Raw genomic sequence first — 24084 nt, forward strand, 5'->3', positions numbered from 1 at the left:
TTTCCTACAGCCGGTTTGAAGTTCCTGCAGTTTTTATTGTAAAACAGAGTTGGAGCTATTACCTCCCCATATATATGTATGGAGTGGAGTTTGCAACTGAAAAGAAACTATGTGTTCCCAAAAAGCTAGGTGAAGGACGGCATTCACACTCACTTATCTCACAGAACTGAGCATGTGGACAGACGTTCGTTCATCTAGAACAAAGGGAACGGTTTGCAGGAGAAACTTTTACTCTGCTTTCTCAGTCTACTTCCTAGAGCCTGTTTGAAGTTCCTGCAGTTTTCACTGTAAAACCGAGTTGGAGCTAGTACCTCACTATATATATATATGGAGTGTAGTTTGCAACTGAAAAGAAACTTTGGGTTCCCAACAAGCTAGGTGAAGGACGGCTTTCACACACACTTATCCCTCAGAACTGAGCATGTGGACAGATGTTCGTTCATCTAGCACAAATGGAACGGGTTGTAGGATAAACTTTTACTCTGGTTTCTCAGTCTGTTTCCTAGTGCCGGTTTGAAGTTCCTCCAGATTTCACTGTAAAACCGTGTTGGAGCTAGTATCTACCCTTATATATGTTTGGAGTGGATTTTGCAACTGAAAAGAAACTTTGTGTTCACAACAAGCTAGTTGAAGGACGGCTTTCACACACATTTATCTCTCAGAACTGAGCATGTGGAGAGACGTTCGTTCATCTAGCACAAAGAGAACGGGTTGAAGGAGCAACGATTACTCTGGTTTCTCAGTCTGTTTCCTACTGCCGGTTTGAAGTTCCTGCAGTTTTTATTGTAAAACCGAGTTGGAGCTAGTAACTCCCCATATATATGTATGGACTGGAGATTGCAACTGAAAAGTAACATTGTGTTCCCAACAAGCTAGGTGAAGGACGGCTTTCAAACACACTTATCTCTCAGAACTGAGCATGTGAAGAGCAGTTCGTTCATCTAGCACAAAGGGAACGGGTTGTAGGAGAATCTTTTACTCTGGTTTCTCAGTCTGTTTCCTAGTGCCGGTTTGAAGTTCCTGTATTTTTCACTATAAACCCGAGTTGGAGCTAGTACATCCCCATATATATGTATGGAGTGTAGTTTGCAACTGAATAGAAACTTTGTGTTCCCAAAAAGCTAGGTGAAGGACGGCATTCACACTCACTTATCTCTCAGAAATGAGCATGTGGACAGACGTTCGTTCATCTAGCACAAATGGAACGGGTTGTACGAGAAACTTATACTCTGGTTTCTCAGTCTGTTTCCTAATGCCGGTTTGAAATTCCTGCAGTTTTCACTGTTAAACCGAGTTGGAGCTAGTACCTCCATATATATATGTATGGATTGGAGCTAGCAACTGAAAAGAAACTTTGTGTTCCCAACAAGCTAGGTGAAGGACGGCTATCAAACACAGTTTTCTCTCAGAACTGAGCATGTGGAGAGACGATGTTTCATCTAGCAGAAAGGGAACGGGATGTAGGGGAAACTTTTACTCTGGTTTCTCAGTCTGTTTCCTAGTGCCGGTTTGAAGTTCCTGCAGTTTTCACTGTAAAACCGTGTTGGAGCTAGTACCTCCCCATATATATTTATGGAGTGGAGATTGCAACTGAAAAGAAACTTTGCGTTCCCAACAAGCTAGGTGAAGGACGGCTTTCACACACACTTAACTCTCAGAACTGAGCATGTGGAGAGACATTCATTCATCTAGCACAAATGCAACGGGTTGTAGGAGAAACTTTTACTCTGCTTTCTCAGTCTGTTTCCTAGTGCCGGTTTGAAGTTCCTGCAGTTTTCACTGTAAAACCGAGTTGGAGCTGGTACCTCCCAATATGTATGTATGGAGTGGAGTTTGCAACTGAAAACAAACTATGTGTTCCCAAAAAGCTATGTGAAATAAGGCATTCACACACACTTAACTCTCAGAACTGAGCATGTGGACAGACGTCCGTTCATCTAGCACAAATGGAACGGGTTGCAGGAGAAACTTTTACTCTGCTTTCTCAGTCTGTTTCCTAGTGCCGGTATGAAGTTCCTGCAGTTTTCACTGTAAAACCGAGTTGGAGCTAGTACCTCCCCTTATATATTTATGGATTGGAGTTTGCAACTGAAAAGAAACTTTGTGTTCCCATCAAGATAGGTGAAGGACGGCTTTCACACACACTTATCCCTCAGAACTGAGCATGTGGACAAATGTTCGTTCATCTAGCAGAAAAAGAACGGCTTTTTGGAGAAACATTTACTCTGGTTTCTCAGTCTGTTTCCTAGTGCCGGTTTGAAGTTCCTGCAGTTTTTATTGTAAAACCGAGTTGGAGCTAGTACCTGCCCATATATATGTATGGACTGGAGATTGCAACTGAAAAGTAACTTTGTGTTCCCAACAAGCTAGGTGAAGGACGGCTTTCAAACACACTTATCTCTCAGAACTCAGCATGTGGAGAGCAGTTCGTTCATCTAGCACAAAGGGAACGGTTTGTAGGAGAATCTTTTACTCTGGTTTCTCAGTCTGTTTCCAAGTGCCGGTTGGAAGTTCCTGTAATTTTCACTGTAAAACCGAGTTGGAGCTAGTACATCCCCATATATATGTATGGAGTGTAGTTTGCAACTAAATAGAATCTTTGTGTTCCCAAAAAGCTAGGTGAAGGACGGCATTCACACTCACTTATCTCTCAAAACTGAGCATGTGGACAGACCTTCGTTCATCTAGCACAAATGGAACGGGTTGTAGGAGAAACTTTTACTCTGGTTTCTCAGTCTGTTTCCTAATGCCGGTTTGAAATACCTGCAGTTTTCACTGTTAAACCGAGTTGGAGCCAGTACCTCCAAATATATATGTATGGAGTGGAGCTTGCAACTGAAAAGAAACTTTGTGTTCCCAACAAACTAGGTGAAGGACGGCTATCAAACACAATTTCCTCTCAGAACTGAGCATGTGGAGAGACGTTGTTTCATCTAGCAGAAAGGGAACGGGTTGTAGGAGAAACTTTTACTCTGGTCTCTCAGTCTGTTTCCTAGTGCCGGTTTGAAGTTCCTGCAGTTTTCACTGTAAATCTTAGTTGGAGCTAGTACCTCCCCATATATATGTATAGAGTGGAGTTTGCAACTGAAAAGAAACTTTGTGTTCCCAACAAGCTAGTTGAAGGACGGCTTTCACACTAACTTATCTCTCAGAACTGAGCATGGGGATGAAGTTTGTTCATCTAGCAGAAAGGGAACGGGTTGTAGGAGAAACTTTTACTCTGGTTTCTCAGTCTGTTTCCTACTGCCGGTTTGAAGTTCCTGCAGTTTTCATTGTAAAACCGGGTTGGATCTAGTACGTACCCATATATATGTATGGAGTGGAGTTTGCAACTGAAAAGAAACTTTGTGTTCCCAACAAGCTAGGTGAAGGACGGCTTTCACACACACTTAAATCTCAGAACTGAGCATGTGGAGAGACATTCATTCATCTAGCACAAATGCAACGGGTTGTAGGAGAAACTTTTACTCTGCTTTCTCAGTCTGTTTCCTAGTGCCGGTTTGAAGTTCCTGCAGTTTTCACTATAAACCCGAGTTGGAGCTAGTACATCCCCATATATATGTATGGAGTGTAGTTTGCAACTGAATAGAAACTTTGTGTTCCCAAAAAGCTAGGTGAAGGACGGCATTCACACTCACTTATCTCTCAGAAATGAGCATGTGGACAGACGTTCGTTCATCTAGCACAAATGGAACGGGTTGTACGAGAAACTTATACTCTGGTTTCTCAGTCTGTTTCCTAATGCCGGTTTGAAATTCCTGCAGTTTTCACTGTTAAACCGAGTTGGAGCTAGTACCTCCATATATATATGTATGGATTGGAGCTAGCAACTGAAAAGAAACTTTGTGTTCCCAACAAGCTAGGTGAAGGACGGCTATCAAACACAGTTTTCTCTCAGAACTGAGCATGTGGAGAGACGATGTTTCATCTAGCAGAAAGGGAACGGGATGTAGGGGAAACTTTTACTCTGGTTTCTCAGTCTGTTTCCTAGTGCCGGTTTGAAGTTCCTGCAGTTTTCACTGTAAAACCGTGTTGGAGCTAGTACCTCCCCATATATATTTATGGAGTGGAGATTGCAACTGAAAAGAAACTTTGCGTTCCCAACAAGCTAGGTGAAGGACGGCTTTCACACACACTTAACTCTCAGAACTGAGCATGTGGAGAGACATTCATTCATCTAGCACAAATGCAACGGGTTGTAGGAGAAACTTTTACTCTGCTTTCTCAGTCTGTTTCCTAGTGCCGGTTTGAAGTTCCTGCAGTTTTCACTGTAAAACCGAGTTGGAGCTGGTACCTCCCAATATGTATGTATGGAGTGGAGTTTGCAACTGAAAACAAACTATGTGTTCCCAAAAAGCTATGTGAAATAAGGCATTCACACACACTTAACTCTCAGAACTGAGCATGTGGACAGACGTCCGTTCATCTAGCACAAATGGAACGGGTTGCAGGAGAAACTTTTACTCTGCTTTCTCAGTCTGTTTCCTAGTGCCGGTATGAAGTTCCTGCAGTTTTCACTGTAAAACCGAGTTGGAGCTAGTACCTCCCCTTATATATTTATGGATTGGAGTTTGCAACTGAAAAGAAACTTTGTGTTCCCATCAAGATAGGTGAAGGACGGCTTTCACACACACTTATCCCTCAGAACTGAGCATGTGGACAAATGTTCGTTCATCTAGCAGAAAAAGAACGGCTTTTTGGAGAAACATTTACTCTGGTTTCTCAGTCTGTTTCCTAGTGCCGGTTTGAAGTTCCTGCAGTTTTTATTGTAAAACCGAGTTGGAGCTAGTACCTGCCCATATATATGTATGGACTGGAGATTGCAACTGAAAAGTAACTTTGTGTTCCCAACAAGCTAGGTGAAGGACGGCTTTCAAACACACTTATCTCTCAGAACTCAGCATGTGGAGAGCAGTTCGTTCATCTAGCACAAAGGGAACGGTTTGTAGGAGAATCTTTTACTCTGGTTTCTCAGTCTGTTTCCAAGTGCCGGTTGGAAGTTCCTGTAATTTTCACTGTAAAACCGAGTTGGAGCTAGTACATCCCCATATATATGTATGGAGTGTAGTTTGCAACTAAATAGAATCTTTGTGTTCCCAAAAAGCTAGGTGAAGGACGGCATTCACACTCACTTATCTCTCAAAACTGAGCATGTGGACAGACCTTCGTTCATCTAGCACAAATGGAACGGGTTGTAGGAGAAACTTTTACTCTGGTTTCTCAGTCTGTTTCCTAATGCCGGTTTGAAATACCTGCAGTTTTCACTGTTAAACCGAGTTGGAGCCAGTACCTCCAAATATATATGTATGGAGTGGAGCTTGCAACTGAAAAGAAACTTTGTGTTCCCAACAAACTAGGTGAAGGACGGCTATCAAACACAATTTCCTCTCAGAACTGAGCATGTGGAGAGACGTTGTTTCATCTAGCAGAAAGGGAACGGGTTGTAGGAGAAACTTTTACTCTGGTCTCTCAGTCTGTTTCCTAGTGCCGGTTTGAAGTTCCTGCAGTTTTCACTGTAAATCTTAGTTGGAGCTAGTACCTCCCCATATATATGTATAGAGTGGAGTTTGCAACTGAAAAGAAACTTTGTGTTCCCAACAAGCTAGTTGAAGGACGGCTTTCACACTAACTTATCTCTCAGAACTGAGCATGGGGATGAAGTTTGTTCATCTAGCAGAAAGGGAACGGGTTGTAGGAGAAACTTTTACTCTGGTTTCTCAGTCTGTTTCCTACTGCCGGTTTGAAGTTCCTGCAGTTTTCATTGTAAAACCGGGTTGGATCTAGTACGTACCCATATATATGTATGGAGTGGAGTTTGCAACTGAAAAGAAACTTTGTGTTCCCAACAAGCTAGGTGAAGGACGGCTTTCACACACACTTAAATCTCAGAACTGAGCATGTGGAGAGACATTCATTCATCTAGCACAAATGCAACGGGTTGTAGGAGAAACTTTTACTCTGCTTTCTCAGTCTGTTTCCTAGTGCCGGTTTGAAGTTCCTGCAGTTTTCACTGTAAAACCGAGTTGGAGCTAGTACCTCCCCATATGTATGTATGGAGTGGAGTTTGCAACTGAAAACAAACTATGTGTTCCCAAAAAGCTAGGTGAAATAAGGCATTCACACCCACTTAACTCTCAGAACTGAGCATGTGGACAGACGTCCGTTCATCTAGCACAAAGGGAACGGGTTGCAGGAGAAACATTTACTCTGTTTTCTCAGTGTGTTTCCTAGTGCCGGTATGAAGTTCCTGCAGTTTTCACTGTAAAACCGAGTTGGAGCTAGTACCTCCCCTTATATATTTATGGATTGGAGTTTGCAACTGAAAAGAAACTTTGTGTTCCCATCAAGCTAGGTGAAGGACGGCTTTCACACACACTTATCCCTCAGAACTGAGCATGTGGACAAATGTTCGTTCATCTAGCACAAAGGGAACGGTTTTTAGGAGAAACCTTTACTCTGGTTTCTCACTCTGTTTCCTAGTGCTGGTTTGAAGTTCCTGCAGTTTTCACTGTAAAACCGGGTTATAGCTATTACCTCGAAATATATATGTATGGAGTGGATTTTGCAAATGAAAAGAAACTTTGTGTTCCCAACATGCTTGTTGAAGGACGGCTTTCACACACACTTATCTCTCAGAACTGAGCATGTGGACAGACGTTCGTTCATTTAGCACAAATGGAACGGGTTGCAGGAGAAACTATTACTCTCGTGTCTCAGTCTGTTTCCTAGTGCCGGTTTGAAGTTCCTGCAGTTTTCACTGTAAAACCGAGTTGGAGCTAGTACCTTCCCATACATATGTATGGAGTGTAGTTTGCAACTGAATAGAAACTTTGTGTTCCCAAAAAGCTAGGTGAAGGACGGCATTCACAATCACTTATCTCTCAGAATTGAGCATGTGGACAGACGTTCGTTCATCTAGCACAAATGGAACGGGTTGTAGGAGAAACTTTTACTCTGGTTTCTCAGTCTGTTTCCTAATGCCGGTTTGAAATTCCTGCAGTTTTCACTGTTAAACCGAGTTGGAGCTAGTACCTCCAAATATATATGTATGGAGTGGAGCTTTCAACTGAAAAGAAACTTTGTGTTCCCAACAAGCTAGTTGAAGGACGGCTATCAAACACAGTTTTCTCTCAGATCTGAGCATGTGGAGAGACGTTGTTTCATCTAGCAGAATGGGAACGGGTTGTAGGAGAAACTTTTACTCTGGTTTCTCAGTCTGTTTCCTAGTGCCGGTTTGAAGTTCCTGCAGTTATCACTGTAAAACATAGTTGGAGCTAGTACCTACCCATATATATGTATGGAGTGGAGTTTGCAACTGAAAAGAAACTTTGTGTTCCCAACAAGCTAGGTGAAGGACGGCTTTCACACTAACTTATCTCTCAGAACTGAGCATGGGGATGAAGTTTGTTCATCTAGCAGAAAGGGAACGGGTTGTAGGAGAAACTTTTTCTCTGGTTTCTCAGTCTGTTTCCTACTGCCGGTTTGAAGTTCCTGCAGTTTTCATTGTAAACCCGAGTTGGATCTAGCACCTACCCATATATATGTATGGAGTGGAGTTTGCAACTGAAAAGAAACTTTGTGTTCCCAACAAGCTAGGTGAAGGACGGCTTTCACACACACTTAAATCTCAGAACTGAGCATGTGGAGAGACATTCATTCATCTAGCACAAATGCAACGGGTTGTAGGAGAAACTTTTACTCTGCTTTCTCAGTCTGTTTCCTAGTGCCGGTTTGAAGTTCCTGCAGTTTTCACTGTAAAACCGAGTTGGAGCTAGTACCTCCCCATATGTATGTATGGAGTGGAGTTTGCAACTGAAAACAAACTATGTGTTCCCAAAAAGCTAGGTGAAATAAGGCATTCACACCCACTTAACTCTCAGAACTGAGCATGTGGACAGACGTCCGTTCATCTAGCACAAAGGGAACGGGTTGCAGGAGAAACATTTACTCTGTTTTCTCAGTGTGTTTCCTAGTGCCGGTATGAAGTTCCTGCAGTTTTCACTGTAAAACCGAGTTGGAGCTAGTACCTCCCCTTATATATTTATGGATTGGAGTTTGCAACTGAAAAGAAACTTTGTGTTCCCATCAAGCTAGGTGAAGGACGGCTTTCACACACACTTATCCCTCAGAACTGAGCATGTGGACAAATGTTCGTTCATCTAGCACAAAGGGAACGGTTTTTAGGAGAAACCTTTACTCTGGTTTCTCACTCTGTTTCCTAGTGCTGGTTTGAAGTTCCTGCAGTTTTCACTGTAAAACCGGGTTATAGCTATTACCTCGAAATATATATGTATGGAGTGGATTTTGCAAATGAAAAGAAACTTTGTGTTCCCAACATGCTTGTTGAAGGACGGCTTTCACACACACTTATCTCTCAGAACTGAGCATGTGGACAGACGTTCGTTCATTTAGCACAAATGGAACGGGTTGCAGGAGAAACTATTACTCTCGTGTCTCAGTCTGTTTCCTAGTGCCGGTTTGAAGTTCCTGCAGTTTTCACTGTAAAACCGAGTTGGAGCTAGTACCTTCCCATACATATGTATGGAGTGTAGTTTGCAACTGAATAGAAACTTTGTGTTCCCAAAAAGCTAGGTGAAGGACGGCATTCACAATCACTTATCTCTCAGAATTGAGCATGTGGACAGACGTTCGTTCATCTAGCACAAATGGAACGGGTTGTAGGAGAAACTTTTACTCTGGTTTCTCAGTCTGTTTCCTAATGCCGGTTTGAAATTCCTGCAGTTTTCACTGTTAAACCGAGTTGGAGCTAGTACCTCCAAATATATATGTATGGAGTGGAGCTTTCAACTGAAAAGAAACTTTGTGTTCCCAACAAGCTAGTTGAAGGACGGCTATCAAACACAGTTTTCTCTCAGATCTGAGCATGTGGAGAGACGTTGTTTCATCTAGCAGAATGGGAACGGGTTGTAGGAGAAACTTTTACTCTGGTTTCTCAGTCTGTTTCCTAGTGCCGGTTTGAAGTTCCTGCAGTTATCACTGTAAAACATAGTTGGAGCTAGTACCTACCCATATATATGTATGGAGTGGAGTTTGCAACTGAAAAGAAACTTTGTGTTCCCAACAAGCTAGGTGAAGGACGGCTTTCACACTAACTTATCTCTCAGAACTGAGCATGGGGATGAAGTTTGTTCATCTAGCAGAAAGGGAACGGGTTGTAGGAGAAACTTTTTCTCTGGTTTCTCAGTCTGTTTCCTACTGCCGGTTTGAAGTTCCTGCAGTTTTCATTGTAAACCCGAGTTGGATCTAGCACCTACCCATATATATGTATGGAGTGGAGTTTGCAACTGAAAAGAAACTTTGTGTTCCCAACAAGCTAGGTGAAGGACGGCTTTCACACACACTTAACTCTCAGAACTGAGCATGTGGAGAGACATTCATTTATCTAGCACAAATGCAACGGGTTGTAGGAGAAACTTTTACTCTGCTTTCTCAGTCTGTTTCCTAGTGCCGGTTTGAAGTTCCTGCAGTTTTCACTGTAAAACCGAGTTGGAGCTAGTACCTCCCCATATGTATGTATGGAGTGGAGTTTGCAACTGAAAACAAACTATGTGTTCCTAAAAAGCTAGGTGAAATAAGGCATTCACACACACTTAACTCTCAGAACTGAGCATGTGGACAGACGTCCGTTCATCTAGCACAAATGGAACGGGTTGCAGGAGAAACTTTTACTCTGCTTTCTCAGTGTGTTTCCTAGTGCCGGTATGAAGTTCCTGCAGTTTTCACAGTAAAACCGAGTTGGATCTAGTACCTCCCCTTATATATTTATGGATTGGAGTTTGCAACTGAAAAGAAACTTTGTGTTCCCATCAAGCTAGGTGAAGGACGGCTTTCACACACACTTATCCCTCAGAACTGAGCATGTGGACAAATGTTCGTTCATCTAGCACAAAGGGAACGGTTTTTAGGAGAAACCTTTACTCTGGTTTCTCACTCTGTTTCCTAGTTCTGGTTTGAAGTTCCTGCAGTTTTCACTGTAAAACCGGGTTATAGCTATTATTTCGAAATATATATGTATGGAGTGGATTTTGCAAATGAAAAGAAACTTTGTGTTCCCAACATGCTTGTTGAAGGACGGCTTTCACACACACTTATCTCTCAGAAATGAGCATGTGGACAGACGTTCGTTCATTTAGCACAAATGGAACGGGTTGCAGGAGAAACTATTACTCTCGTGTCTCAGTCTGTTTCCTAGTGCCGGTTTGAAGGTCCTGCAGTTTTCACTGTAAAACCGAGTTGGAGCTAGTACCTTCCCATATATATGTATGGAGTGTAGTTTGCAACTGAATAGAAACTTTGTGTTCCCAAAAAGCTAGGTTAAGGACGGCATTCACAATCACTTATCTCTCAGAATTGAGCATGTGGACAGACGTTCGTTCATCTAGCACAAATGGAACGGGTTGTAGGAGAAACTTTTACTCTGGTTTCTCAGTCTGTTTCCTAATGCCGGTTTGAAATTCCTGCAGTTTTCACTGTTAAACCGAGTTGGAGCTAGTACCTCCAAATATATATGTATGGAGTGGAGCTTTCAACTGAAAAGAAACTTTGAGTTCCCAACAAGCTAGTTGAAGGACGGCTATCAAACACAGTTTTCTCTCACATCTGAGCATGTGGAGAGACGTTGTTTCATCTAGCAGAAATGGAACGGGTTGTAGGAGAAACTTTTACTCTGGTTTCTCAGTCTGTTTCCTAGTGACGGTTTGAAGTTCCTGCAGTTATCACTGTAAAACCTAGTTGGAGCTAGTACCTCCCCATATATATGTATGGAGTGGAGTATGCAACTGAAAAGAAATTTGTGTTCCCAACAAGTTAGGTGAAGGACAGCTTTCACACACACTTATCTCTCAGAACTGAGCATGGGGAGAGAAATTTGTTCATCTAGCAGAAAGGGAACTGGTTGTAGGAGAAACTTTTACTCTGGATTCCCAGTCTGTTTCCTACTGCCGGTTTGAAGTTCCTGCAGTTTTCATTGTAAAACCGAGTTGGATCTTGTACCTACCCATATATATGTACGGAGTGGAGTTTGCAACTGAAAAGAAACTTTGTGTTCCCAAAAAGATAGGTGAAGGACGGCTTTCACACACACTTATCTCTCAGAACTGAGCATGTGGACAGAAGTTCGTTCATCTAGCAGAAAGGGAACGGGTTGTAGGAGAAACTTTTTCTCTGGTTTCTCAGTCTGTTTCCTAGTTCCGGTTTGAAGTTCCTGCAGTTTTCACTGTAAAACCGAGTTGGAGCTGGTACCTCCCCATATATATGTATGGAGTGGAGTTTGCAACTGAAAAGAAACTTTGTGTTCCCAACAAGCTAGGTGAAGGACGGATTTCACACACAATTATCACTCAGAAATGAGCATGTGGACAGACGTTAGTTCATCTAGCACAAAGGAATCGGGTTGCAGGAGAAACTTTTACTCTGGTTTCTCAGTCTGTTTCCTAGTGCCGGTTTGAAGTTCCTGCAGTTTTCACTGTAAAACCGAGTTGGAGCTAGTACCTCCCCATATATATGTATGGAGTGGAGTTTGCTTCTGAAAAGAAACTATGTGTTCCCAAAAAGCTAGGTGAAGGACGGCATTCACACTCACTTAACTCTCAGAACAGAGCATGTGGACAGACGTTCGTTCATCTAGCACAAATGGAACGGGTTGCAGGAGAAACATTTAATCTGCTTTTTCAGTCTGTTTCCTAATGCCGGTTTGAAGTTCCTGCAGTTTTCAGTGTAAAACCGAGTTGGAGGTTGTACCTCCCCATATATATATATGGAGTGGAGTTGCAACTGAAAAGAAACTTTGTGTTCCCAACAAGCTAGGTGAAGGACGGCTTTCACACACACATATCCCTCAGAACTGAGCATGTGGACAGATGTTCGTTCATCTAGCACAAAGGGAACGGTTTCTAGGAGAAACTTTTACTCTGGTTTCTCAGTCTGTTTCCTAGTGCCGGTTTGAAGTTCCTGCAGTTTTCACTGTAAATCCGAGTTGGAGCTAGTACCTCCAAATATATATGTATGGAGTGGATTTTGCAACTGAAAAGAAACTTTGTGTTCCCAACAAGCTAGGTGAAGGACGGCTTTCACACACACTTATCTCTCAGAACTGAGCATGTGGACAGACGTTCGTTCAACTAGCACAAAGGGAACGGGTTGCAGTGGAAACTTTTACTCTGGTTTCTAAGTCTGTTTCCTAGTGCCGGTTTGAAGTTCCTGCAGTTTTCACTGTAAAACCGAGTTGGAGCTAGTACCACCACATATATATGTATGGAGTGGAGTTTGAAACTGAAAAGAAACTGTGTTCCCAACAAGCTACGTGAAGGACGGCTTTCACACACACTTATCTCTCAGAACTGAGCATGTGGACAGACTTTCGTTCATCTAGCAGAAAGGGAACGGGTTGTAGGAGAAACTTTTACTCTGGTTTCTCAGTCTGTTTCCTAGTGACGGTTTGAAGTTCCTGCAGTTATCACTGTAAAACCTAGTTGGAGCTAGTACCTCCCCATATATATGTATGGAGTGGAGTATGCAACTGAAAAGAAATTTGTGTTCCCAACAAGTTAGGTGAAGGACAGCTTTCACACACACTTATCTCTCAGAACTGAGCATGGGGAGAGAAATTTGTTCATCTAGCAGAAAGAGAACTGGTTGTAGGAGAAACTTTTACTCTGGATTCCCAGTCTGTTTCCTACTGCCGGTTTGAAGTTCCTGCAGTTTTCATTGTAAAACCGAGTTGGATCTTGTACCTACCCATATATATGTACGGAGTGGAGTTTGCAACTGAAAAGAAACTTTGTGTTCCCAAAAAGATAGGTGAAGGACGGCTTTCACACACACTTATCTCTCAGAACTGAGCATGTGGACAGAAGTTCGTTCATCTAGCAGAAAGGGAACGGGTTGTAGGAGAAACTTTTTCTCTGGTTTCTCAGTCTGTTTCCTAGTTCCGGTTTGAAGTTCCTGCAGTTTTCACTGTAAAACCGAGTTGGAGCTGGTACCTCCCCATATATATGTATGGAGTGGAGTTTGCAACTGAAAAGAAACTTTGTGTTCCCAACAAGCTAGGTGAAGGACGGATTTCACACACAATTATCACTCAGAAATGAGCATGTGGACAGACGTTAGTTCATCTAGCACAAAGGAATCGGGTTGCAGGAGAAACTTTTACTCTGGTTTCTCAGTCTGTTTCCTAGTGCCGGTTTGAAGTTCCTGCAGTTTTCACTGTAAAACCGAGTTGGAGCTAGTACCTCCCCATATATATGTATGGAGTGGAGTTTGCTTCTGAAAAGAAACTATGTGTTCCCAAAAAGCTAGGTGAAGGACGGCATTCACACTCACTTAACTCTCAGAACAGAGCATGTGGACAGACGTTCGTTCATCTAGCACAAATGGAACGGGTTGCAGGAGAAACATTTAATCTGCTTTTTCAGTCTGTTTCCTAATGCCGGTTTGAAGTTCCTGCAGTTTTCAGTGTAAAACCGAGTTGGAGGTTGTACCTCCCCATATATATATATGGAGTGGAGTTGCAACTGAAAAGAAACTTTGTGTTCCCAACAAGCTAGGTGAAGGACGGCTTTCACACACACATATCCCTCAGAACTGAGCATGTGGACAGATGTTCGTTCATCTAGCACAAAGGGAACGGTTTCTAGGAGAAACTTTTACTCTGGTTTCTCAGTCTGTTTCCTAGTGCCGGTTTGAAGTTCCTGCAGTTTTCACTGTAAATCCGAGTTGGAGCTAGTACCTCCAAATATATATGTATGGAGTGGATTTTGCAACTGAAAAGAAACTTTGTGTTCCCAACAAGCTAGGTGAAGGACGGCTTTCACACACACTTATCTCTCAGAACTGAGCATGTGGACAGACGTTCGTTCAACTAGCACAAAGGGAACGGGTTGCAGTGGAAACTTTTACTCTGGTTTCTAAGTCTGTTTCCTAGTGCCGGTTTGAAGTTCCTGCAGTTTTCACTGTAAAACCGAGTTGGAGCTAGTACCACCACATATATATGTATGGAGTGGAGTTTGAAACTGAAAAGAAACTGTGTTCCCAACAAGCTACGTGAAGGACGGCTTTCACACACACTTATCTCTCAGAACTGAGCATGTGGACAGACTTTCGTTCATCTAGCAGAAAGGGAACGGGTTGTAGGAGAAACTTTTACTCTGGTTTCTCAGTCTGTTTCCTAGTGCCGGTTTGAAGTTTCTGCAGTTTTCACTGTAAAACCTAGTTGGAGCTAGTACCTCCCCATATATATGTATGGAGTGGAGTATGCAACTGAAAAGAAACTTTGTGTTCCCAACAACTTAGGTGAAGGACAGCTTTCACACACACTTATCTCTCAGAACTGAGCATGGGGAGAGAAATTTGTTCATCTAGCAGAAAGGGAACTGGTTGTAGGAGAAACTTTTACTCTGGATTCCCAGTCTGTTTCCTACTGCCGGTTTGAAGTTCCTGCAGTTTTCATTGTAAAACCGAGTTGGATCTAGTACCTACCCATATATATGTACGGAGTGGAGTTTGCAACTGAAAAGAAACTTTGTGTTCCCAACAAGATAGGTGAAGGACGGCTTTCACACACACTTATCTCTCAGAACTGAGCATGTGGACAGACGTTCGTTCATCTAGCAGAAAGGGAACGGGTTGTAGGAGAAACTTTTTCTCTGGTTTCTCAGTCTGTTTCCTAGTGCCGGTTTGAAGTTCCTGCAGTTTCCACTGTAAAACCGAGTTGGAGCTAGTACCTCCCCATATATATGTATGGAGTGGAGTTTGCAACTGAAAAGAAACTTTGTGTTCCCAACAAGCTAGGTGAAGGACGGCTTTCACACACACTTATCACTCAGAAATGAGCATGTGGACAGACGTTCGTTCATCTAGCACAAAGGAATCGGGTTGCAGGAGAATCTTTTACTCTGGTTTCTCAGTCTGTTTCCTAGTGCCGGTTTGAAGTTCCTGCAGTTTTCACTGTAAAACTGAGTTGGAGCTAGTACCTCCCCATATATATGTATGGAGTGGAGTTTGCATCTGAAAAGAATCTATGTGTTCCCAAAAAGCTAGGTGAAGGACGGCATTCACACTCACTTAACTCTCAGAACTGAGCATGTGGACAGACGTTCGTTCATCTTGCATAAAGGGAACGGTTTGCAGTAGAAACATTTACTCTGGTTTCTCAGTCTGTTTCCTAGTGCCGGTTTGAAGTTCCTGCAGTTTTCACTGTAAAACCGAGTTGGAGCTTGTACCTCCCCATATATATGTATGGAGTGGAGTTGGCAACTGAATAGAAACTTTGTGTTCCCAACAAGCTAGGTGAAGCACGGCTTTCACACACACTTATCTCTCAGAACTGAGCATGTGGACAGACGTTCGTTCAACTAGCACAAAGGGAACGGGTTGCAGGGGAAACTTTTACTCTTGTTTCTCAGTCTGTTTCCTAGTGCCGGTTTTAAGTTCCTGCAGTTTTCACTGTAAAACCGAGTTGGAGCTAGTACCTCCACATATATATGTATGGAGTGGAGTTAGCAACTGAAAAGAAACTTTGTGATCCCAACAAGCTAGTTGAAGGACGGCTTTCACACACACTTATCTCTCAGAACTGAGCATGTGGACAGACGTTCGTTCATCTAGCACAAATGTAATGGGTTGCAGGAGAAACTATTACTCTGGTTTCTCAGTCTGTTTCCTAGTGCCGGTTTGAAGTTCCTGCAGTTTTCACTGTAAAACCTAGTTGGAGCTAGTACCTCCCCATATATATGTATGGAGTGGAGTATGCAACTGAAAAGAAACTTTGTGTTCCCAACAACTTAGGTGAAGGACAGCTTTCACACACACTTATCTCTCAGAACTGAGCATGGGGAGAGAAATTTGTTCATCTAGCAGAAAGGGAACTGGTTGTAGGAGAAACTTTTACTCTGGATTCCCAGTCTGTTTCCTACTGCCGGTTTGAAGTTCCTGCAGTTTTCATTGTAAAACCGAGTTGGATCTAGTACCTACCCATATATATGTACGGAGTGGAGTTTGCAACTGAAAAGAAACTTTGTGTTCCCAACAAGATAGGTGAAGGACGGCTTTCACACACACTTATCTCTCAGAACTGAGCATGTGGACAGACGTTCGTTCATCTAGCAGAAAGGGAACGGGTTGTAGGAGAAACTTTTTCTCTGGTTTCTCAGTCTGTTTCCTAGTGCCGGTTTGAAGTTCCTGCAGTTTCCACTGTAAAACCGAGTTGGAGCTAGTACCTCCCCATATATATGTATGGAGTGGAGTTTGCAACTGAAAAGAAACTTTGTGTTCCCAACAAGCTAGGTGAAGGACGGCTTTCACACACACTTATCACTCAGAAATGAGCATGTGGACAGACGTTCGTTCATCTAGCACAAAGGAATCGGGTTGCAGGAGAATCTTTTACTCTGGTTTCTCAGTCTGTTTCCTAGTGCCGGTTTGAAGTTCCTGCAGTTTTCACTGTAAAACCGAGTTGGAGCTAGTACCTCCCCATATATATGTATGGAGTGGAGTTTGCATCTGAAAAGAATCTATGTGTTCCCAAAAAGCTAGGTGAAGGACGGCATTCACACTCACTTAACTCTCAGAACTGAGCATGTGGACAGACGTTCGTTCATCTTGCATAAAGGGAACGGTTTGCAGTAGAAACATTTACTCTGGTTTCTCAGTCTGTTTCCTAGTGCCGGTTTGAAGTTCCTGCAGTTTTCACTGTAAAACCGAGTTGGAGCTTGTACCTCCCCATATATATGTATGGAGTGGAGTTGGCAACTGAATAGAAACTTTGTGTTCCCAACAAGCTAGGTGAAGCACGGCTTTCACACACACTTATCTCTCAGAACTGAGCATGTGGACAGACGTTCATTCAACTAGCACAAAGGGAACGGGTTGCAGGGGAAACTTTTACTCTTGTTTCTCAGTCTGTTTCCTAGTGCCGGTTTTAAGTTCCTGCAGTTTTCACTGTAAAACCGAGTTGGAGCTAGTAACTCCACATATATATGTATGGAGTGGAGTTAGCAACTGAAAAGAAACTTTGTGATCCCAACAAGTTAGTTGAAGGACGGCTTTCACACACACTTATCTCTCAGAACTGAGCATGTGGACAGACTTTCGTTCATCTAGCACAAATGTAATGGGTTGCAGGAGAAACTATTACTCTGGTTTCTCAGTCTGTTTCCTAGTGCCGGTTTGAAGTTCCTGCAGTTTTCACTGTAAAACCGAGTTGGAGCTAGTACCTCCCCATATATAAGTATGGAGTGGAGTTTGATACTGAAAAGAAATTTTGTGTTCCCAACAAGCTAGGTGAAGGACGGCTTTCACACACACTTATCTCTCAGAACTGAGCATGTGGACAGAAGTTCGTTCATCTAGCAGAAAGGGAACGGGTTGTAGGAGAAACTTTTTCTCTGGTTTCTCAGTCTGTTTCCTAGTGCCGGTTTGAAGTTCCTGCAGTTTTCACTGTAAAACCGAGTTGGAGCTTGTACCTCCCCATATATATGTATGGAGTGGAGTTTGCAACTGAAAAGAAACTTTGTGTTCCCAACAAGCTAGGTGAAGGACGGATTTCACACACAATTATCACTCAGAAATGAGCATGTGGACAGACGTTAGTTCATCTAGCACAAAGGAATCGGGTTGCAGGAGAAACTTTTACTCTGGTTTCTCAGTCTGTTTCCTAGTGCCGGTTTGAAGTTCCTGCAGTTTTCACTGTAAAACCGAGTTGGAGCTAGTACCTCCCCATATATATGTATGGAGTGGAGTTTGCTTCTGAAAAGAAACTATGTGTTCCCAAAAAGCTAGGTGAAGGACGGCATTCACACTCACTTAACTCTCAGAACAGAGCATGTGGACAGACGTTCGTTCATCTAGCACAAATGGAACGGGTTGCAGGAGAAACTTTTAATCTGCTTTTTCAGTCTGTTTCCTAATGCCGGTTTGAAGTTCCTGCAGTTTTCAGTGTAAAACCGAGTTGGAGGTTGTACCTCCCCATATATATATATGGAGTGGAGTTGCAACTGAAAAGAAACTTTGTGTTCCCAACAACCTAGGTGAAGGACGGCTTTCACACACACTTATCTCTCAGAACTGAGCATGTGGACAGACGTTCGTTCAACTAGCACAAAGGGAACGGGTTGCAGTGGAAACTTTTACTCTGGTTTCTAAGTCTGTTTCCTAGTGCCGGTTTGAAGTTCCTGCAGTTTTCACTGTAAAACCGAGTTGGAGCTAGTACCTCCACATATATATGTATGGAGTGGAGTTTGAAACTGAAAAGAAACTGTGTTCCCAACAAGCTAGGTGAAGGACGGCTTTCACACACACTTAACTCTCAGAACTGAGCATGTGGACAGACTTTCGTTCATCTAGCAGAAAGGGAACGGGTTGTAGGAGAAACTTTTACTCTGGTTTCTCAGTCTGTTTCCTAGTGCCGGTTTGAAGTTTCTGCAGTTTTCACTGTAAAACCTAGTTGGAGCTAGTACCTCCCCATATATATGTATGGAGTGGAGTATGCAACTGAAAAGAAACTTTGTGTTCCCAACAACTTAGGTGAAGGACAGCTTTCACACACACTTATCTCTCAGAACTGAACATGTGGACAGACGTTCGTTCATCTAGCACAAATATAACGGGTTGCAGGAGAAACTTTTACTCTGGATTCTCAGTCTGTTTCCTAGTTCCGGTTTGAAGTTCCTGCAGTTTTCACTGTAAAACCGAGTTGGAGCTAGTACCTCCCAATATATTTGTATGGAGTGGAGTTTGCAACTGAAAAGAAACTTTGTGTTCCCAACAAGCAAGGTGAAGCACGGCTTACACACACAATTATCTCTCAGAAATGAGCATGTGGAGAGACGTTCGTTCATCTTGCATAAAGGGAACGGTTTGCTGTGGAAACGTTTACTCTGGTTTCTCAGTCTGTTTCCTAGTGCCGGTTTGAAGTTCCTGCAGTTTTCACTGTAAAACCGAGTTGGAGCTTGTACCTACCCTTATATATGTATGGAGTGGTGTTTGCAACTGAAAAGAAACTTTGTGTTCCCAACAACCTAGTTGAAGGACGGCTTTCACACACACTTATCTCTCAGAACTTATCATGTGGAGAGACGTTAGTTCATCTAGCAGAAAGGGAACGGGTTGTAGTAGAAATTTTACTTTGTTTTCTCACTCTGTTTCCTAGTGCCGTTTTGAAGTTCCTGCATTTTTCACTGTAAAACCGAGTTGGAGCTAGTACCTCACCATATAAATATATGGAGTGGAGTTGGCAACTGAAAAGAAACTTTGTGTTCCCAACAAGCTAGGTGAAGGACGGCTTTCACACACACTTATCTCTCAGAACTGAGCATGTGGACAGACGTTCGTTCATCTAGCACAATGGGAACGGGTTGCAGGAGAAAATTTTACTCTGGTTTCCCAGTCTGTTTCCTAGTGCCGGTTTGAAGTTCCTGCAGTTTTCACTGTAAAACCGAGTTGGAGCTAGTACCTCCCAATATATTTGTATGGAGTGGTGTTTGCAACTGAAAAGAAACTTTGTGTTCCCAACAAGCTAGGTGAAGGATGGCTTTTACACACAATTATCTCTCAGAAATGAGCATGTGGACTGACGTTCGTTCATCTAGCATAAAGGGAACGGTTTGCAGGAGAAACAATTAGTCTGGTTTCTCAGTCTGTTTCCTAGTTCCGGTTTGAAGTTCCTGCAGTTTTCACTGTAAATCCGAGTTGGAGCTAGTACATCCCCATATATATGTATGGAGTGGATTTTGCAACTGAAAAGAAACTTTGTGTTCCCAACAAGCTAGGTGAAGTACGGTTTCACACACACTTATCTCTCAGAACTGAACATGTGGACAGACGTTCGTTCATCTAGCACAAATGGAACGGGTTGCAGGAGAAACTTTTACTCTGGATTGTCAGTCTGTTTCCTAGTGCCGGTTTGAAGTTCCTGCAGTTTTCACTGTAAAACCGATTTGGAGCTAGTACCTACCAATATATTTGTTTGGAGTGGAGTTTGCAACTGAAAAGAAACTTTGTGTTCCCAACAAGCAAGGTGAAGCACGGCTTACACACACAATTATCTCTCAGAAATGAGCATGTGGAGAGACGTTCGTTCATCTTGCATAAAGGGAACGGTTTGCAGTAGAAACGTTTACTCTGGTTTCTCAGTCTGTTTCCTAGTGCCGGTTTGAAGTTCCTGCAGTTTTCACTGTAAAACCGAGTTGGAGCTAGTACATCCCCATATATATGTATGGAGTGGAGTTGGCAACTGAAAAGAAACTTTGAGTTCCCAACAAGCTTGGTGAAGGACGGCTTTCACACACACTTATCTCTCAGAACTGAGCATGTGGACAGACGTTCGTTCAACTAGCCCAAAGGGAACGGGTAGCAGGGAAACTTTTACTCTGGTTTCTCAGTCTGTTTCCTAGTGCCGGTTTGAAGTTCCTGCAGTTTTCACTGTAAAACCGAGTTGGAGCTAGTACCTCCACATATATATGTATGGAGTGCAGTTTGCAACTGAAAAGAACCTTTTTGTTCCCAACAACTTGGTGAAGGACGGCTTTCACACACACTTTTCTCTCAGAACTGAGCATGTGGAGAGACGTTCGTTCATCTAGCAGAAATGGAACTGGTTGTAGGAGAAACTTTTACTCTGGTTTCTCAGTCTTTTTCCTAGAGCAGGTTTGAAGTTTTTGCTGTTTTCACTGTAAAACCGAGTAGGAGCTTGTACCTCCCCATATATATGTGGAGTGGAGTTTGCAACTGAAAAGAAACTTTGTGTTCCCAACAAGTTAAGTGAAGGACGGCTTACACACACAATTATCTGTCAGAACTGAGCATGTGGACAGACGTTCGTTCATCTAGCACAATTGGAACGGGTTGCAGGAGAAAATATTACTCTGGTTTCCCAGTCTGTTTCCTAGTGCCGGTTTGAAGTTCCTGCAGTTTTCACTGTAAAACCGAGTTGGAGCTAGTACCTCCCAATATATTTGTATGGAGTGGTGTTTGCAACTGAAAAGAAACTTTGTGTTCCCAACAAGCTAGGTGAAGGATGGCTTTTACACACAATTATCTCTCAGAAATGAGCATGTGGACTGACGTTCGTTCATCTAGCATAAAGGGAACGGTTTGCAGGAGAAACAATTTGTCTGGTTTCTCAGTCTGTTTCCTAGTTCCGGTTTGAAGTTCCTGCAGTTTTCACTGTAAAACCGAGTTGGAGCTAGTACCTCCCCATATATATGTATGGAGTGGAGTTTGCAACTGAAAAGAAACTTTGTGTTCCCAACAAGCAAGGTGAAGGACGGCTTTCACACACACTTATCTCTCAGAACTGAGCATGTGGACAGACGTTCGTTCAACTAGCACAAAGGGAACGGGTTGCAGGGGAAACTTTTCTCTGCTTTCTCAGTCTGTTTAATAGTGCCGGTTTGAAGTTCCTGCAGTTTTCACTGTAAAACCGAGTTGGAGCTAGTACATCCCCATATATATGTATGGAGTGGAGTTTGCAACTGAAAAGAAACTTTGTGTTCCCAACAAGCTAGGTGAAGTACGGCTTTCACACACACTTATCTCTCAGAACTGAACATGTGGACAGACGTTCGTTCATCTAGCACAAATGGAACGGGTTGCAGGAGAAACTTTTACTCTGGATTGTCAGTCTGTTTCCTAGTGCCGGTTTGAAGTTCCTGCAGTTTTCACTGTAAAACCGAGTTGGAGCTAGTACCTACCAATATATTTGTATGGAGTGGAGTTTGCAACTGAAAAGAAACTTTGTGTTCCCAACAAGCAAGGTGAAGCACGGCTTACACACACAATTATCTCTCAGAAATGAGCATGTGGAGAGACGTTCGTTCATCTTGCATAAAGGGAACGGTTTGCAGTAGAAACGTTTACTCTGGTTTCTCAGTCTGTTTCCTAGTGCCGGTTTGAAGTTCCTGCAGTTTTCACTGTAAAACCGAGTTGGAGTTAGTACATCCCCATATATATGTATGGAGTGGAGTTGGCAACTGAAAAGAAACTTTGAGTTCCCAACAAGCTTGGTGAAGGACGGCTTTCACACACACTTATCTCTCAGAACTGAGCATGTGGACAGACGTTCGTTCAACTAGCCCAAAGGGAACGGGTAGCAGGGAAACTTTTACTCTGGTTTCTCAGTCTGTTTCCTAGTGCCGGTTTGAAGTTCCTGCAGTTTTCACTGTAAAACCGAGTTGGAGCTAGTACCTCCACATATATATGTATGGAGTGCAGTTTGCAACTGAAAAGAACCTTTTTGTTCCCAACAACTTGGTGAAGGACGGCTTTCACACACACTTTTCTCTCAGAACTGAGCATGTGGAGAGACGTTCGTTCATCTAGCAGAAATGGAACTGGTTGTAGGAGAAACTTTTACTCTGGTTTCTCAGTCTTTTTCCTAGAGCAGGTTTGAAGTTTTTGCTGTTTTCACTGTAAAACCGAGTAGGAGCTTGTACCTCCCCATATATATGTGGAGTGGAGTTTGCAACTGAAAAGAAACTTTGTGTTCCCAACAAGTTAAGTGAAGGACGGCTTTCACACACAATTATCTGTCAGAACTGAGCATGTGGACAGACGTTCGTTCATCTAGCACAATTGGAACGGGTTGCAGGAGAAAATATTACTCTGGTTTCCCAGTCTGTTTCCTAGTGCCGGTTTGAAGTTCCTGCAGTTTTCACTGTAAAACCGAGTTGGAGCTAGTACCTCCCAATATATTTGTATGGAGTGGTGTTTGCAACTGAAAAGAAACTTTGTGTTCCCAACAAGCTAGGTGAAGGATGGCTTTTACACACAATTATCTCTCAGAAATGAGCATGTGGACTGACGTTCGTTCATCTAGCATAAAGGGAACGGTTTGCAGGAGAAACAATTTGTCTGGTTTCTCAGTCTGTTTCCTAGTTCCGGTTTGAAGTTCCTGCAGTTTTCACTGTAAAACCGAGTTGGAGCTAGTACCTCCCCATATATATGTATGGAGTGGAGTTTGCAACTGAAAAGAAACTTTGTGTTCCCAACAAGCAAGGTGAAGGACGGCTTTCACACACACTTATCTCTCAGAACTGAGCATGTGGACAGACGTTCGTTCAACTAGCACAAAGGGAACGGGTTGCAGGGGAAACTTTTCTCTGCTTTCTCAGTCTGTTTAATAGTGCCGGTTTGAAGTTCCTGCAGTTTTCACTGTAAAACCGAGTTGGAGCTAGTACATCCCCATATATATGTATGGAGTGGAGTTTGCAACTGAAAAGAAACTTTGTGTTCCCAACAAGCTAGGTGAAGTACGGCTTTCACACACACTTATCTCTCAGAACTGAACATGTGGACAGACGTTCGTTCATCTAGCACAAATGGAACGGGTTGCAGGAGAAACTTTTACTCTGGATTGTCAGTCTGTTTCCTAGTGCCGGTTTGAAGTTCCTGCAGTTTTCACTGTAAAACCGAGTTGGAGCTAGTACCTACCAATATATTTGTATGGAGTGGACTTTGCAACTGAAAAGAAACTTTGTGTTCCCAACAAGCAAGGTGAAGCACGGCTTACACACACAATTATCTCTCAGAAATGAGCATGTGGAGAGACGTTCGTTCATCTTGCATAAAGGGAACGGTTTGCAGTAGAAACGTTTACTCTGGTTTCTCAGTCTGTTTCCTAGTGCCGGTTTGAAGTTCCTGCAGTTTTCACTGTAAAACCGAGTTGGAGCTTGTACCTCCCCATATATATGTATGGAGTGAAGTTGGCAACTGAAAAGAAACTTTGAGTTCCCAACAAGCTTGGTGAAGGACGGCTTTCACACACACTTATCTCTCAGAACTGAGCATGTGGACAGACGTTCGTTCAACTAGCCCAAAGGGAACGGGTTGCAGGGAAACTTTTACTCTGGTTTCTCAGTCTGTTTCCTAGTGCCGGTTTGAAGTTCCTGCAGTTTTCACTGTAAAACCGAGTTGGAGCTAGTACCTCCACATATATATGTATGGAGTGCAGTTTGCAACTGAAAAGAAACTTTTTGTTCCCAACAACTTGGTGAAGGACGGCTTTCACACACACTTTTCTCTCAGAACTGAGCATGTGGAGAGACGTTCGTTCATCTAGCAGAAATGGAA

The sequence above is a fragment of the Camelus dromedarius genome, unplaced genomic scaffold, assembly GCF_036321535.1.
Source record: "Camelus dromedarius isolate mCamDro1 unplaced genomic scaffold, mCamDro1.pat HAP1_SCAFFOLD_123, whole genome shotgun sequence".
Lineage (NCBI taxonomy): Eukaryota > Metazoa > Chordata > Mammalia > Artiodactyla > Camelidae > Camelus > Camelus dromedarius.